Source organism: Bacillus rossius, chromosome 7 (assembly GCF_032445375.1).
Source record: "Bacillus rossius redtenbacheri isolate Brsri chromosome 7, Brsri_v3, whole genome shotgun sequence".
In the NCBI taxonomy this organism is placed as follows: Eukaryota; Metazoa; Arthropoda; class Insecta; order Phasmatodea; family Bacillidae; genus Bacillus; species Bacillus rossius.
The window spans coordinates 21882479-21899083 of record NC_086335.1 but is presented as its reverse complement, the minus strand read 5'-3'; the positions used below and the strand labels follow the sequence as shown (position 1 = coordinate 21899083).

General features: G+C 40.1%; 1 protein-coding gene across 2 annotated transcripts in view; it reads right to left on the bottom strand.

Moving 5' to 3' along the window:
- The window catches only part of LOC134533717 (prohormone-2-like), a 121801-nt gene extending 118300 nt beyond the window's left edge, over positions 1–3501 (bottom strand). The window contains exon 1 of one of the 2 annotated variants that reach the window (XM_063371296.1): positions 3386–3501. The gene's annotated coding sequence lies outside the window, so the exon portion shown is untranslated. The remainder of the gene's footprint in view (positions 1–3385) is intronic. The other variant, XM_063371297.1, reaches the window with a different exon arrangement.
- Between the last annotated feature and the right edge of the window lie 13104 nt (positions 3502–16605).

Sequence of the window (16605 nt, the reverse complement as noted above, 5' to 3'; positions counted from 1 at the left end):
ATTTGATTATAGTTTATTTATATGAAAACTTTTTTATAATTTTATTAAAACTTTATAGCTAAACGCCAGTTTTTAAAATTAATTACAAGTCATCTACACGTGAACTGTTTTGTCGACTGTTTATAAAGCGAAGTGAAAAGTTAATGTGGTTATCATTGCTTATTACAACAACAATTTTGGCAATAAAGGTTAATTATTCTTGCATTTTAAAAATATGATTACTAGTATAATTGCAAGTATTTAGTCTTTTATTATTAAAATAAAAATGATTCAATTTTATTCATAAAAGTATGCAATCATTTCATCAATGTTTTGTTATGACGTCCGTAAACCGACTTTACAGACAACCAATTTTTTAAACCCCTTGTAAGTAAGAATAGAATAATATATAATAATGTTTTTGATAAAATGAAATAGGAAAGTGTATTCCCAAAATTATTTATACAAATATTCCTTCGCAGAATAAAGTTTTTTAAGTAAACTTTAAATATATATAATTTTACTATGAAGTTCCGTCTAAAACTGTTGTGTTCTTTGTGTATATCTGGCAACAGAGCACACTGAAACAGGGACAGTTTATAACATCAGACACCGTGCGTTGGAGAGAGAGAGAGAGAGAGAGAGTAAAATACTCATCTAAACTGCACGCTGCAAACTGAGGATGAGCCACGCTCTAGCTGTTGTACTCAGTGTAGTGTTCTAACGTTATGTTTTTAATTTATCCCGTTGACTGCTGGGGTCTCTGTTGGTTCGATTTGACCTGTGTTTGAGATTGTTTCGCTGCTTCCCAGGACTCGTGTCGGGGGACGGGAGACGCGGGCCTTTCTCCGAGGACAGTCCCGTAGGTCGCAGCGTCATTCACACGGCCTCAAGAACAACCCGTTAAGGGCTCCGCCTGCCCGGGCACACACACGATGCGCAGAGCTCCAGGAAAAACAACGCGATTACAAAAATAATCAAGATATCGTAGTGAGGTCTGCTTACGAAAAGCATTTAAGAGTTTGCTGAGGGCCGAAAAGTACTCTTGATTTCGGATTAAGTTTTTAAACCGTATTTTTAGAACAGTTGAAATGGCTAAAACGCATCTTTTCAAAGTAATTTTTAGGCGTAAAACAACCGGTACAGAGTCTTGAAAGTACTTAAGGGACTTAAGGGACCTTTATCTTCATTTTTCGGCAATATAATGTTACGGTCACCGCTCAAATTTCATAGTTATCCTGTGACGACGAGAAGACTGCGCGCCAGTTCAGAGTCTTGCGCTTAGAGATACCAGCGAGTGTCGCGCTTATCATCCCGCCTCACTAACACACATACACCCCTGACGAGGCGGGCCTCTTAAGGGGGAATTCTCATTTAATACAAGTTCTCGGACATACGCCACTAAAGTTTCTCACTGTTTATCATGGGAAAAATTCACAAAAGCAAATTAAAAAATTAAAAAAATTGGTTGTCTGTAAAGTCGGTTTACGGAAGATAGTTTAACGTGACTACGTCATAACAAAACATTGATGAAATGATTGCATACTTTTATGAATAAAATTGAATCATAAGCAATGAAAACCACATTAACTTTTCACTTCACTTCATAACCAGTCGACGAAACAGTTCACGTGTAGATGTAAATTGTGTGCTGCCGCTGTCTTTATTCTCCTCGGACGCATAGGCCAATCGAGTGGAAGAGAGATAGATGCGGCGCAAGCGTACAATGAGCGTAACGGGACACAGCGTAATGGGACAATGTGCGTAACGGGACACTTTTTCGTGCGTGCAGCCGGCGTTCATCGATTTAGTAGACGTTGTCACGTCAAAAATAAAAATTGAAAACATAAACCCACAGAAAACATCAGCTGATATCAAACAGATAAACCCAAAGATGAACTTAAACAGGTGTTACGTAGATGACAGTGATGACAGCACATACCAACACATTTGAACTTAAAAATCACACAGCACAAGAATTCACTGGAAGGAATTTAGTCATGGAAAATGATAACAGCTCAAACGAACTCAGTGGGCTACAAAGACGAGACAGTTTCAACTATAGCATTAAGCGCAGACAGACAACAACCCCGGGATCTGTTCGGGAACATATGCCAGTTCCCAAAACGTCGCAACTGTTTTGCAACAGGAGACTTACTGTGTTTGTCGGTTTTTTCATCATTGTGCTGGCCATAATGTAACTTTATCTTCATCGTTGTGTTCGTATATTTGCTGCGTTTTCCACGTAATTCTATTGCTGTCTGATGTTTAAGTTAAAATGTATTTGTCTGTGAAGTCGTAGTTGTGTTGTCCATAACACCTGTTTGTGTTCATCGTTGGGTCAATCTGTTTGAAATCAGCTGATTTAGGCTTGTTTTCTGTGGGTTTATTATTTTTATTTATTATTGTTTTATTTTGCATTTTGCATTTATGAATTTTTCCTATGACAAACAGTGCAAAACTGCAATGAAGCATGTCCAAGAAATTATACTAAACTCAAGAACAATACTTGCATCGCAGTACATACGTGCGTTGCCTATAGATCACATCACATCGTACCAGCAATTAAATGTTTCAAACAAAAAAATTGAAAAGGAATAATTTATAAATGTATGTGGAACTAATCGTCAGTTGTTTGAACGGATCATCATATGTAATGTTATATAATTATGTTACTTCCATAATTATTTGTCTGTAACACAAAATCTTTAACTAAGGATGCTCAAGTGCATAAAAAATAAAACAGCGTTGAGATCGCAGTTATTATTTACTAAATATGAAGTAAAATTAAATAGTCAATTTAAATTGGTTTCTTGTTTAAACTACCCACTGGTCCAGTTACCTAATAAACACAATTATAAATTGTAACGGAAAAATAGACCATATTTTTTCTTACTATAGAAATTATGTGAAACTCTTTTATATGCCATGACTCTCATTTGGTAATGTGCGTAGATGCATTGTGCGTTCGGGTACTCGTGTGTACATATATTCCAAAAGAGTGTGCCCATTTTTTTTCCAAATGTATCCATAAATGTGTGCTAGCTATGTGTATTAAGAATACGGATAAGTATATCCACTTTTTTTTATCAAACATACGCTACCGTAGCTACAAGAATTATTTGGTGGTTTTATGATGATGATGATGGGTCGTTTCCTTCATGACAGGGTGTCGTGAGCACAGACAACGTCACGGTGATGGCAGCTGCGTCACTTCCATGCTCGTCAAGGCAGGACGATTCTGCGGCGGTTTGCCATTGCCTTCCGCGGGATGGAGGTGAAAGGAACATCACCAACTCCCAGTCCTGAACCCAGGTATGGGGTTTACTGGACCAAGTGGGGGAGCGGCTAGTTTGTGATACTCAGGTTTCCTGGTTCTCCGCGCGAGTCTCGGAGGACTGGTTACCTGCGGAGTGTCGGGAGAGCCGGGTGTCGAAGGAGTCCTGTGCGTCGCCTCGCTCGCTCGGTCGCAGACTGGCCGCGGGGTCGATGCGGCCGGACAGTAGGCAGCGCGCCGCGCCTGCGCCTGCGCGCTCCGCCCGCCGCCCACCTGTTGTACCGCGGCGCTGCGCGGGTGGCCTGCGTCCCCGCCCACAGGGGCTCTTCGCGGCCCCCGCCGCGCCGCACGAGCGCCATTTGCAATTCCGAGCCCTCACCGGCCCATATCTCTTCTCTTTCCCCACTCTTTCCCCGCTTCATGTTCAGCTGATACGGAGTTCGCCGGTAGGAAAACCCTCGGTCGCGGCATGCGAGTGGGTGGCTTAACGAGAAAATTTTCCACGTAAATTACAGTCACTTTTCCACCGCAGCGTTTCCTCCCCAGCTGTTACTGGCCACGATAAAATATTAACACCTACATTCTGTTTAAATTTATTACCTTATACATTTAAGTCTTGACGATGTAAATTTTTTTAGCTTGGCAGTTTTAACTAGTGTGGAAATGCGAAGGCACTAGGGCCGACTATTGCACTGAAGCAGCAGGCAGCTATTTCTTTGCTTGGCTGGCTTGTATAGGACTGTAGGCGGTGACTAGTAGCAATTTTATCCCATGATCAAAGTGTCTAGCGTACTCAATCATTTTTAATGATTTTTTTTTTTCCATTTCCTACTAGCCACTTTATTTGGCACAATTTTTTTTTCTTTTAATGTTTGAAAACATGTTAGGACCAGGTTTTCGCAAGATAAAAATATCGGTTTTGTTTATACAATTTTATTTTGAAATTAATTTTTTTCTGACCTTGTAATTTTTTGTGCCCTTTCGTTTTACAGGTTTAAGCAGAGTTCATTGCATTAAATGAAACATTAATTATTAATATTTGAATGGTGTTTCTTTACCGTGTTATAGGTAAGGTTAGGAGAAATTTGCAATTGTGTATTTTTTGCAAGACAAATTGTGGCAATGCAGTTTTTAATTTTTTTAAAAAAATATTTTAAAATAGTCTTTTGGTTGTTCCGTCTAGCAAAATACGAAAATGATCTTAAAAATAATACATATGGTTAAATTTCTCAGTAATGAACGACCACAAGATAAAAACAAGTTTTCCAACATTTTCTTTTTAAAAAATAATGTCTTTTAGGATTTTCGGTTGCCTCTATTTCCACAGTTCCCGGATTTAAAAAAAATACAGAACTTTAGTTATAGCATTGAGTTGCCATTCTTCACGTTCCTTCGTGTGTGCTCGGCGCTACTTGAAACAGGCGGTGGACACTATAGGGTGCAGTGAGCTAGTTTATCAGTTGCTGTAATCTAAATCTAACTTTGGATAAAGAAGTAAAACCCAACCAGCCACGGTATATTACTTCCCATATTAACTCATTAAGTTTTTTTTAATTATTTTGAAATTTACAAAACTCTAAATTTTTATTACTGTTAACTATGAGAAACATAATTTTATTTTAACTTTTATCGAGTGTTGCACATACTATTTCGGCAAAACAAATAAAGCCGAGGCCACACATAAATCTACGTTATGTTCGCGATTTTCGCAATGTTTGCTGCACGATAATCTGGTTCGCGATGTCGGAGAGACGCATACTGTGGGATTCAAGTGATGATTCCGACGATGATAATATTGTAACGACATATATGGGTAGAACTGGGTTCGTAAGGGATAGCCCAATTAAGTTTTATTACAGTTTAATTACGTTAATAATAAATAATTGTACTTAAAAATGTCTGAACACAAATCACTGGCACTTAAAATTGTTTATTCTCAAGTCGCCCAATGTCTGCCAGGTTCCGCAGTTCGCACTCCTCATTGGAGCTAGGCTCAACAGTGGATCGCCCCTTACCTCGCGCCTGTCCATACACACAGTCTTGTGTCACTCAGTCGCCGCACTCTCGCGATCCAGTCGAACTCCGCGTCGCGCCACTCTCGAGGGGGTCTCTCACCCTCTTCGTCGATGTAGCACTTCCCTTCGCTCACGGAACTCCCGCGGAGGCCGGCATCGCTGCTCAACTACCTGAGGCGCCCTTCTCGATGAGCGGCTGTGACGTGTCGCGTCATCCCGGGCCGACCCGATGCCCGAAAAGTCCAGAAAGGCGGTGCTCATTCACGCCACTCCGCGCGGCGGCCCATGGAATTCCCAAGTTTGCTCAGCGATATATAACAGCACCGGGGAATGACGATGCGTGGGGAGCGAAGGGAGGATGAGGGTAGCGACGACCCTTGTAATCTTGCCAGGTGCGCGTGAAATGCCTTACGTCAGTGGACGGCACGTGACATGGTGCGTTACGCCAGTGGCCGTGCAGGGCCGCCAGCCAGCTCCAAACCTGGCATAGCGGTCTGGTCTCTCGCGCTCGTAACAACATTCTGCTGGCTCTCAGAGTATGTAAACTTAAAAAGAAATGGTGTCAGCGATGCTAACCGCACGACCACGAGACCATATTATTAGAAACAGTTGTTTCAGATTTTATATATATAGTTATACAAATATGGTTTTGTGTTGTGGAAGTTTTAAAAACGTATGTAGTCCACCATGTTTATTTCTTATAGTGATAGGCGGGAAATTAATAACCTTACCGATTGTGCTGAAAATCGGTGGACGATCGTTAAATTACGTAATATTAATAATTCAAACGACGAAAATATGATTGAAAAGTCAAATCAATGATTGTTCCAATCGAGTGGAAGAGAGATGCCACGCATGCGTACAATGAGCATAACAGGACACATCCGTAGTGGGACAATGTGCGTTACGGGACACTTTTTCGTGCGTGCAGCCGGCATTCATCGATTTATTAGAAGTTGTCACGTCAAAAATAAACTAATTTGGAGAAATTAATCATTTGAAAACAGAGTTGCGTGTGAGTACCAAACTTAATTTATGGATTATTTCAGAACAAATACAGGTCTATTGATATCATTACCTTCAAATCAAATCCATCCCAGGCTTTGTCCTGCATCTCATGCGTTCTATATTCTTCCATCATTTATTCCATAAACATGAATATTTTCATACTTCAATAAAATGTTTCGTCTGCATGATCCTAATTTAAATAAACGCAGATGTACAGCAAAATCATACGCGAAAACAACAGATGTTTTTGTTATTTTGCTCATGCGCGAAGTCAGCGACGTTTTATAAAAAATAGCCGAAAACCAAACACCTGGCAACGTGACCAACAAAGCGAGCACAGATATCATAGCAACAAAGCGAGCACGCAGATAGCATAGCAAACACAGCTTGGTGTGGCCAGTGCCACCTGAGATGCAGCTGGCTATATTTAACTCGCGTAGCGAACATCGCGAACATAGCGAGCATAGCGCTCTGTGTGGCCGTAGCTTCAGACGACTTGACGAGGTGTTTGTGACCGGCGTGACTGCTGTAGGGAACCTCACACAGCGGTCGGGATTATTGTGGAATATGCGTGAGATTGATATGTAGTGTGTGTAATACCACAAAGAAGACTAAACAACAGTGATCGCTTTTCTTCCATCTACCAAAGTTATGTTTGGGAAATTAAATGTTACTAACCCCTATAAATATCAGTACTACTACATCCACGTGCTAACGAAAAAAAAAAAGTCCTGTTTTCCACGTACAGAATTGAAACACGTTTTTTACCATTTACTACATGCCTACATTGAATACTGGCATCGAGACATACTGTTTAGTCATACCATGAATCATTTATTTTCCTTGGTGCATTTTTCGTATTTTAAAACTCTTGGTGTAAAGTGTGTAAAGTTATCGATGATGTGAAGCGCGAACAGAAGGTCAAATGCGGCAGTTGAACAGAATGGAGTGTCCGCGCTACACGTGCTGTACTAGCTGCGAGGCGTGGCGTGACAGGGCAGTGGGCGGCGCCGGCGCTACTCGCCGCGGCGTCCAGCTGATGATATATACCTTGGTATTGGTGGTGGGAGGTCAGTCGGCAGGTGGCTTCCATGGAAGAAGGATCTATCCACATTTATTATTTTTGCTCTTATCGGGTTCGAACCGAGGACTTCAAGGCGTAAGCGTGTTTTTAAATAGTATATTATTAAAATGTGATTAATAAAATTTTATTATAATATTTGAATTTTTTCACAAATTTCTAGCATAAAAATTATAGTTTTCCAAGATGGTGACCGTAACAAAAAGTGCAACGGTGTTTTTTTAAGATTTTTATTAAAATTTAATTAATAAATATTTTTTATAATTATTCAAAATTTTCCCGATTTTATAGCATTAAAATTAAGGTTTTCCAAGATGGCGGACATCACATCATACTTACTGACGATATATATGCTATGAACAAAGTGGTGGGGGGTAAGTCTGCCAGCAGCCACCATGAGGAAAGGATCAGTCACCTTTTTTTATTATTTTTTTGCCCTCACCAGGTTCGAACCAAGGACTCCGAGCTCCATGTCGTAGGTATGTGTTTTATAAATATTTTTATTAAAATTTTATTCATTGAAATTTTTTATAAATTTTAGGATTTATTTCATTAAAATCGGATAATAAATAAAGATGTTAAAGATGGCAGCCGTAACGAAAATTGCAATGGTGACGTCATAATTCAAAATAGCTGAATTTTCGCGAAATAAATGGCGGCGATGATGTCATCCAAGATGGCAGATCCAATATGGCCGCCAAGGTCAAGGTCAAAAGTCAAGGTCTTCCAATATTGCCACCGTGACGTCACAATCCAAGATGGTGGAGAGAGGGATTGCGGGGGGAATGTGCGGTACGGACACGGTGCGGACATGTGTGCCCGGCATAAGGCGTGGTCGCTCTGAGTAAAAATTCGTAGTAGGCGCAGCTAGCATTCAGTTGCAAGCGAGCTAGCAACGAAAGTACTTCGTCGATTTGCTCCAAAGAACTTTTATTATTTACTTTAAAGTGTAAACAACGTTTTCTAAAAAAAAAAATACTTCAATATTTTGTGCACAATATTTTTTTACGCAAGCAGCAAGGAATAATGCCCAAAACAAAATTGAATAAATCGAAGAAGCAACGAGTGACACCCATTTAAAACTGGCGACATAGACTTCCTGATGCAGAGAGATGTCGGCTCTATGGATTAAGAAAGAAAGAAGCCCAGATAAATGCAATAGACTTGGCCCAGGCAGCCCGGAGTGGCGAGCGCGCACGACTCAATACGAGCCTCGAACGCTGCAGCCGTCTACATCGGCCCAGCCCAGCGATAACAGAGCATCGAATATAGAATCAATGGACGTGGAAAATCCTGAACTCGCATCCTACTCTGGAACTTGAATCCAATTCGTGAAAAAAACATTGCGGTAGCCGCCTCAACTTCTACCCACTACACATTCTTCATTTACAACCTTAACTGCTTCCTGTAAACAGTCTTCACTCCACATCCGTATTCTGATATTTTTTAGGTGTGATCTGAAACGAAATAATAAATAATAAAATCTAAATTATAGGTTTAGGAGCCTACTACTGGCATAGCCAGAATTTACTACATGATAGGATAGGAAAGTTGTTTGATATTGATGAAATGCACCCAATTAGAATGGAATTATTTTGTGTAAAAACCACGGCATGAATTTTAAACTGAAAATAAAGAATTTAATATTTTACCCGAAGAAAACGTTTTATTATTAATATATAATGTTTCCTAATTGTTGATTAATATATATTTTAAGTATATGATCTCAATCACTGCGGCTTGAATTTTGTAATATACTCAACACATTTGTCGTCATAATACAATTTTTCGAAAACTTCTTGCTACTTAAAATTCTAGATATAGGCCTAATAACTTATTCAATAAAATAATAGAAATAGGTGATATTTGTCTTTGAATGTAACATGTATTTATTGTATTCGTATAAAGTAAATAAATCAGTGTTGTAATATTTATTTTAATCCATTGTACCGATACCAGTGGCGTAGCAAAGAGGGGGGGGGGGGGGTTAGGGGTTCTAACCAAGCTTATACCAAGCTTTAGGCGTACTAGTCAAGAAGCCATTTAGACGTTGGAAAGATGCTGTAGAACAGTTCTTTTTGCATGGAAGTACAGAATACCACAAACAGTGTGTCTTGAAAGCAGAAAATTTGCTTTTAGTTGCTAAAGGAAAGCAAAAACGGGTTTATTTGTTGCAAAATTCTGTTTTGGAAAACCAAATCACAGAAAACAGAAAAGCTGTGTTGCCTATCATAAGTACTATACTATGTTGTGGACGGCAGGGAATATAATTAAGGGGGCATAGAGATTGTGGTCCGCTTACACTTTCAGAGGATAATGTGGACTATGATGGAAATGTTCACGCTCTCCTGCGTTTCCGAATAGAAGGCGGGGACACATCTCTCAAAACTCACCTCGAGAAAGGGCTAAAAAAAAATGCCTTGTACTTGTCCCCAGCATTTCAGAACGAAGTTGTAAGTTCTTGTAATGATTTTGTTTTGCATAATTTAGTAAGTATGGTTAATTGAGCTGAGGGCTTTACATTTTTAGCTGATGAAACTACAGATATATCCACAACTGAACAGTTTAGCATAGGAGTGAGGTATATTTATGATTTAGAAAACAAAGTAAGGGAAGATTTTATTCAGTCTGTGGAAGTAAGTGATGTTACTGGAAAAAACCTGGCTAATGTTTTACTGAGTTCTCTGGAAAAAATTGGAGTGAAAGAACAGTATCTGAGAGGCCAAGGATATGACGGGGCTTCTGTAATGAGTGTAAAATTTAATGGAGTACAGGCATGTGTATTTGAGAAGCACCGTGTGCTTTATACGTTCACTGTGCTGCTCACAGTCTAAATTTGGCTATAAGTGCATCATGTAGCCTACGGTTACTCCTATAAGAAATTTCCTTGATACAGCTACCAACATATGTACTTTCTTTAACACTGCCAAGCGTAGTTGTGTGCTAGAGCAGTCTATATACAAACTCTGCCCCCAGTCAAAAGCTACAAGATTAAAGAAGATGTGTCCAACCCGATGGGTTGAGAGACATGATGCTATAATTTTACTAGCGGAAATGCTGACTGCTAATCACGATGTCTTGGAGAAATCACAAATTGGACTGATGCGGACACAGCTTCAATGGCATTACAACTTCGCTGTGCTATTGAGCAACCAACATTTTTGATTTGTTTACAAGTTCTTGCAATAGTTTTTTCCATCAGTCTTTCCTTGTGCCGTTTTCTTCAAACAAAGGACACAGACCTGGCTGCTGCAGTCAACTTGGTATCTCTTGTGGATGAAGAATTACAGTCTTTACAAGGAAAAGCTGAAACTGAATTCAAAAATATATACAATTCAGCATCCGGAATGGCAGAGAAATTTGGGGTAGAAATGTCCATGCCTCGCATAACTGGTCGCCAGATACACAGATGCAATGTCGAAGTGATATCGGTGGAAGAATATTTTAGAATTAATGTATTTATCCCCTTTTTAGACTTATTTTGTATTTAATTGAACCAACGGTTCTTAACATATAAAGAAATACTGAGCAGCTTTGTATGTTTATTACCAGATGGAAAATCAACTTCAACAGAACAAAAGCTGAGCAGCATGAAAAAGCTGACCACATTTTATGAAGAGGACATGCAGAGTAGTTCATCCACAATAGCAGCAGGCGAATTGAAGCTTTGGTACCGTCACATTGCGCAGCTTTCAGAAAAGCCTAAAAATGTCATTGACTACTATTTCGAATGTAATAAAGACGTTTTCCCGGTAACTAACCGTCTCTTGAAGATACTAGCTGCATTGCCTATTTCAACAAGCACCAGTGAGGGGTCATTCTCTACACTACGACGCAGAAAAAGCTATCTTCGGAACACAACAGGGGAAGAAAGACTAAATGGCTTGGCACTTTTAAATGTTCACAGGGAAATCCAAGTGTCACCAGACAAAATATTAGACATTTTGGCACAGTCTAACAGGCGTATGAAATTCAAACTGAACTGAAAAACAATACATACTATTACTATAGTAGGATAAAAAAAAAGTGTAACACAGTACACTGTACACGAAGTACAGAAAATGTTAAGGTTCCTAGTTTTATTATTTGCAACTTCCATGTACAACCAACTTATATAGTCTATATTGATTTAAATGTGCATATTTTTGTATTTAACAGAAGACAAAACTTTCTGGAACTATTACCTGCATTTCTTCTCCTTCATCACCTTTTAGACTTCAGCAAATTGGGCTGTTTTGAAAAAACTGTGTTGTCTGGGCCTATATTGCGAGTTAATTTTTTATTCCTTTTTTGTATTGTCGATCTTCGAGCATGATTTATGATTTTGAGTGGACGTGGACAAGGCAATTGGATTTATTAAAATATCTTTAATTAATTTCTTACTTCATCACTCAAACAATTTTTTAATTTAAAAATTTGGCCTCGTCCGCACGCAACTGCTTCATTAAATGATGAAATTCACCAAATTCATTTCTTTTGAGATTCACTTCATGAACCCATTTCTTTTTTCGATTGCATACTGTGAGAACCAACAGAATATCATCCTCGTCGGAATCATCACTCGAATCCCACGGCAAGCATCTCGCCGACATCGCAAACTACATTATTCTGTGTGGCCACCTCGCGCAGCATAGCGGACATAGCGAACATAGCATAGCTTTCTGTGTGGCCGAAGCTTAAAGACGTTCCTCTACTTACCCTGAGAACTTTGATTATACACAACAATTATTCCCACGTTTGTACCAAGGAGTATAGGATAAAAATTGGGTGTCTGTAAAGTCGGTTTACGGACGATAGTTTAATGTGACGTCATAACAAAACATTGATGAAATGACTTTTATGAATAAAATTGAATAATAGTAGTATGTAAATGTATTTCCTAGATCAGGCCTCAGGCGGTGGAGCCGAGAGCCGGCTCCACCATCTTGGATTGTGACGTCACGGCGGCCATCTTGGATGTTTGTGACCTTGACCTTTGACCTTGACCTTGAATTTGATCCTCAAAAATCGCCAAAATCCGCCAAAATTGGGCAAAATTTGCCCAAAATTCCTCAAAATTCGCCAAAATTTCCATTTCTGAGGAAAAAAAGTTCCACCAAAAAATCTCAAAAAATTCCACAAATAAAAAATTTCTCTTTTCGAGGGAAAAATTTCCCGTTTCGAGGGAAAAATTCCCGTTTTTAGTCCTTAAAAATCCCAGCGGCTGAAAATTCCTAAAACTGGCTTAAGCATCCTTAACTCAAGCCTCAGTTAAGCCATTTCTAGGAAAAAGGATACCATGACCGCCATCTTGGATTATGTCGTCACCGTTGCATTTTCCGCTACGGTCGCCATCTTTAACTTTTTTATTTATTATCCGATTTTAATAAAAAAAAATTCAAATAATAAAATTTTAATAAAAATATTTCCAAAACATACATTAACGACACGGAGCTCAGAGTCCTCGGTTCGAACCCGACGAATGCAAAAAAATGAAAATGGTGACCGATCCTTCCTCACAGTGGCTGCAGGCAGACTGCCCCCCCCCCCACTTTTTTTTTTCAAAGCATATATAACATCATCTAGTATGACGTCATGTCCGCCATCTTTTCTTCGTCTGCTGGAAGCCATCATCATTGTATCGTCGGCTAGAGTGCGCTGACGCCATGTTAGTTTAATTCTTACCCGCTAGAGTGCAGTAATCATTTACTACTGTGACACCCGCCATCTTGTCATTTGGCCGCCATCTTGAAAATCCGTGATTATTTAGCTAGAAAATCGGGAATAATTCCAAAATTCATCAAAAAATTAACTTATTAGAATTCTGATTGATTATATCGATTCCCGGCCTTGGTTCGATCCCCTAGCCGATACAAACCAACTTTAATATTTTAAAAAAGTACCACTAAAGTGACAGGTTTGAGAAAATAAAAAACACCACAATTTCTTTTAAAAAAACTTTTATTACATACATACTACACTACTACAAGTACAAAAAAAATACACTGACAAATTACTAAAGTCTTGTGGATTTCTCGATTCAAACAGTCTTCTTATTGTATGGACTAAGTCCTTTACATGACTTGAAATGTCTATTCAGTCTATCAGGTCGACATATTGGTACACCACAATTTTCACACAAAGACGAATTATCGACTTCATTAAAAGGACAGTGATATATTTCATGTTGTTTTGCACTTCGAACAGTTGCTAATGTTTTGTTACAAAATATACAGCTTGATTCTGATGAATGTATACCTAGTCTATTACAATTCCTGAGGTGCCGTTTTAATCTTCCATAGTGTATAAACTTGCTTAAACACCTGTTGCACTGATATTTAATGCGTTCAGAGTTACTACTACAATTTATTGTGTATTACATAATCACGTAATTTCAAGTTTTTGATCTTCTCGCAGTATGTGCAGTCGGGTGATGGAACACCGTTGGATGCTCCTTCCTTCATCAATGCCACTGGAATTGTTGACAACCATTGTAACACTGCTGACATGTTAACTTCTGAAGCCGTTGAGGTCTGCTCTGCAGAAGATGTTGCACGCGTCGAAACCTCCTGCTGTGCTGAGAGAGCAGGTGTAGCTGTAGACGTCGTTGTCATCGTGCTCTGCACTGATGATGGTAGACCTTCGATCCAGGTTGGTGTTGATACTGGTAATGATGCCATCGAGTTCTCAAGAATAGCTAGATTTTCGTCTATTATGTTATACAAGTCTAACTATCCGAGCCGTTCATCACCGCAGTCAGAGACAGACTGAAGTACATATCACCTGGGGTCTCACTTATATATTCTCATTTGCTTGTTCAACACATGAGTCAAATCAATAACCATGTTCATTATACTTCTCGGAGCATTTTTTATAATGATGATGTAAGCTATCAAGACGTGAAATTAGTTTATTGCACTTATTACACTGAAACAGTATTCTTTGAGCATTATTCTGACAGCTGCTTCTTTCATGTCTGCGCGCATTTGAAGTGAAAGTAAATGTTGCGCCACAATATTTGCATTGATGCGATGTATGCTCTTAATTAATTGATGTCTGGAATGCAGATGGTGAAACTTCAGCTGATGGTGGAACTGCACGTATCGTTGTCTCCTCTGCAGCAGGTATCGGGATCTTCACAGCTGTCGACACCTCAGCCATTGAGCTCTCCGCTGCCGTGGTCTCCTCTGCAAATGGTATCGGGATCTCCGACTCCATCATCGTTGCTGACATCGAGGTCCCCGCTGCTGTCGGTAAACATTCTATTCCGGTCGACATAACTAAATCTCACGAAACTTAATGGAGAGAGCACGTCCGTACTGCACCGCGGCCAGAGGTGAACTGCGGGTCCAGTCGTCTGAACCTCGCTTATATACCCGTTGTCTACCGGTATACTACATGAGACAAAATATTGACTGTTTTGAAAAAATTTTTATTAGGTACCTAAAAATTGTAGAAATAAAAAACACACGAGTTCAAGTTTTACACATTTATTTATAAAAAGTACACAAATACATATTAGGTTAAGGATTCAAGCATTTTCACAAGCAAAGTCTTTAATGCCGCACGAACTGACTCGTCGACTCCGGTTCCAACTGGTTCGTTGACTCCGGTTCCAACTGGTTCGCCGGTCACGGGATCAGGAACACAGGTTTCCAGCTGGTCATCATCTGCGACGTCGACAACTCCGACAAGACATGGTCGATGACGTCTGTGACCACGTCTAGGCCTGGGCTTTGGCTCAGTGCTAGTTGGGACAGATTCACTGCCTGAACTGCTACGACGAGACGCACACCGTTTGGGCGTCTGCGTAGAAGCATCACAGGTCGCAACAGGTTGCAACACGTCCATGTTTGGTGTTGCACATGCAGACGAGGCGACTACCTCAGCGATGCTAGCAGGAAGGATTGTGTGTGGTCTCATGTGATAGACGGCGCAGTTTCCAGGTTCGCAACAATCTACCAGCTGCTGAGTCGGTTCGTAGGACACAGGAAAGTGCGCAAACCGCCAATGCTGAGCGCCTCCATCACAGGTTTCTGTATATGTACGTAGATACCCGGAATCCCAGTAGCTGTACTCGACACTGCTAAAGCTAGGTCTTGCGCATACGTACACGTTAGCAGGATGAAACGTAAGCATCTTCTTGCAGGCCGAACGTCAACTGAAGACACGTACGTAGGTACGACATTTATATATGCAGGCTCCTACTAACACTGTGTGTGCCATTTCTGCATTAACTGCGAGTTTGTACAGGCACAGACACGTTCAAACTTGTCACGTAGCTGCACGTCGTATATTGCACTAAGCTTGCGCAGGGAAGGACAGCCGTAGTCGGTCTGTATATCTACAATTTCAGCTGCTCCGTCGTCACACAGTTCTCGTAGACATTTCTTCTGTTCAGGTCCGGCAACGTAGATTATTTCGTTTTGAACTAGTAAATCTTCAATAGTGTTTTTCACTTGGTGGTACGGAATTTTTCCTTCGTCCCACTCTAGTCCGTGATAATATTTACATAGCCATTCGTTCGACCGTTTACTTTTTTCGTCTAGTAGTTTCCAAGGATACGGGGGTCGGAAGCTGCGGGTTCGAGTCCGGCCGTCGTGAGTGACGCCAATTTCCTTGAGCACGAATCCGTTTTGGCTCTGGAAACCTTGCAGGTTGCAGTACATCTTGTGGCTAGCAATGCTCGGTCATAACTAAATTATTATCGAAAAAGAAACAGTATTTATGTAAGAATTTTCACAAGTTTGTCTCGACAATTGTACGATGCAAGCCGATCGTGAAGTATCAGACAAAAAGCATAGGTGTTTGGCGGAATATTTCCGCTAGTCGTTATCTCGATCCTACAGTCGATGATGTTTGAATTTATACGATCATCCTGTTTGGAAACGTCAAACACCATTAACGGTGCCTTGTTCTTGAAACTGTCGGGACTCAGTATCGGTGACTGTATCCGCCCGTAGTAAGCTTGCTGAAACTTGGCATACATTTGATATGCTAGAAGAAATCTTCCACTTTCAAAATCCATGTTCATGTCAACGTACGGATAACTTTCACTGTTTAAAAATATTTTTACATTACGTATTTGACAGTTATCGAATACGGAGCGACTTACTCCTGCATTGAGCTGTCTTCCGGTCTGAAGCCCGACGATGATGTATCTTGGTTTTTCCGTAGCGAAGCTGGACTTTACTATCCAATTGATACGCTGACTATGAGGCAAGCCAGGATAAGTTTCCAGGCTCCAGGATCGGAATGGCACATCG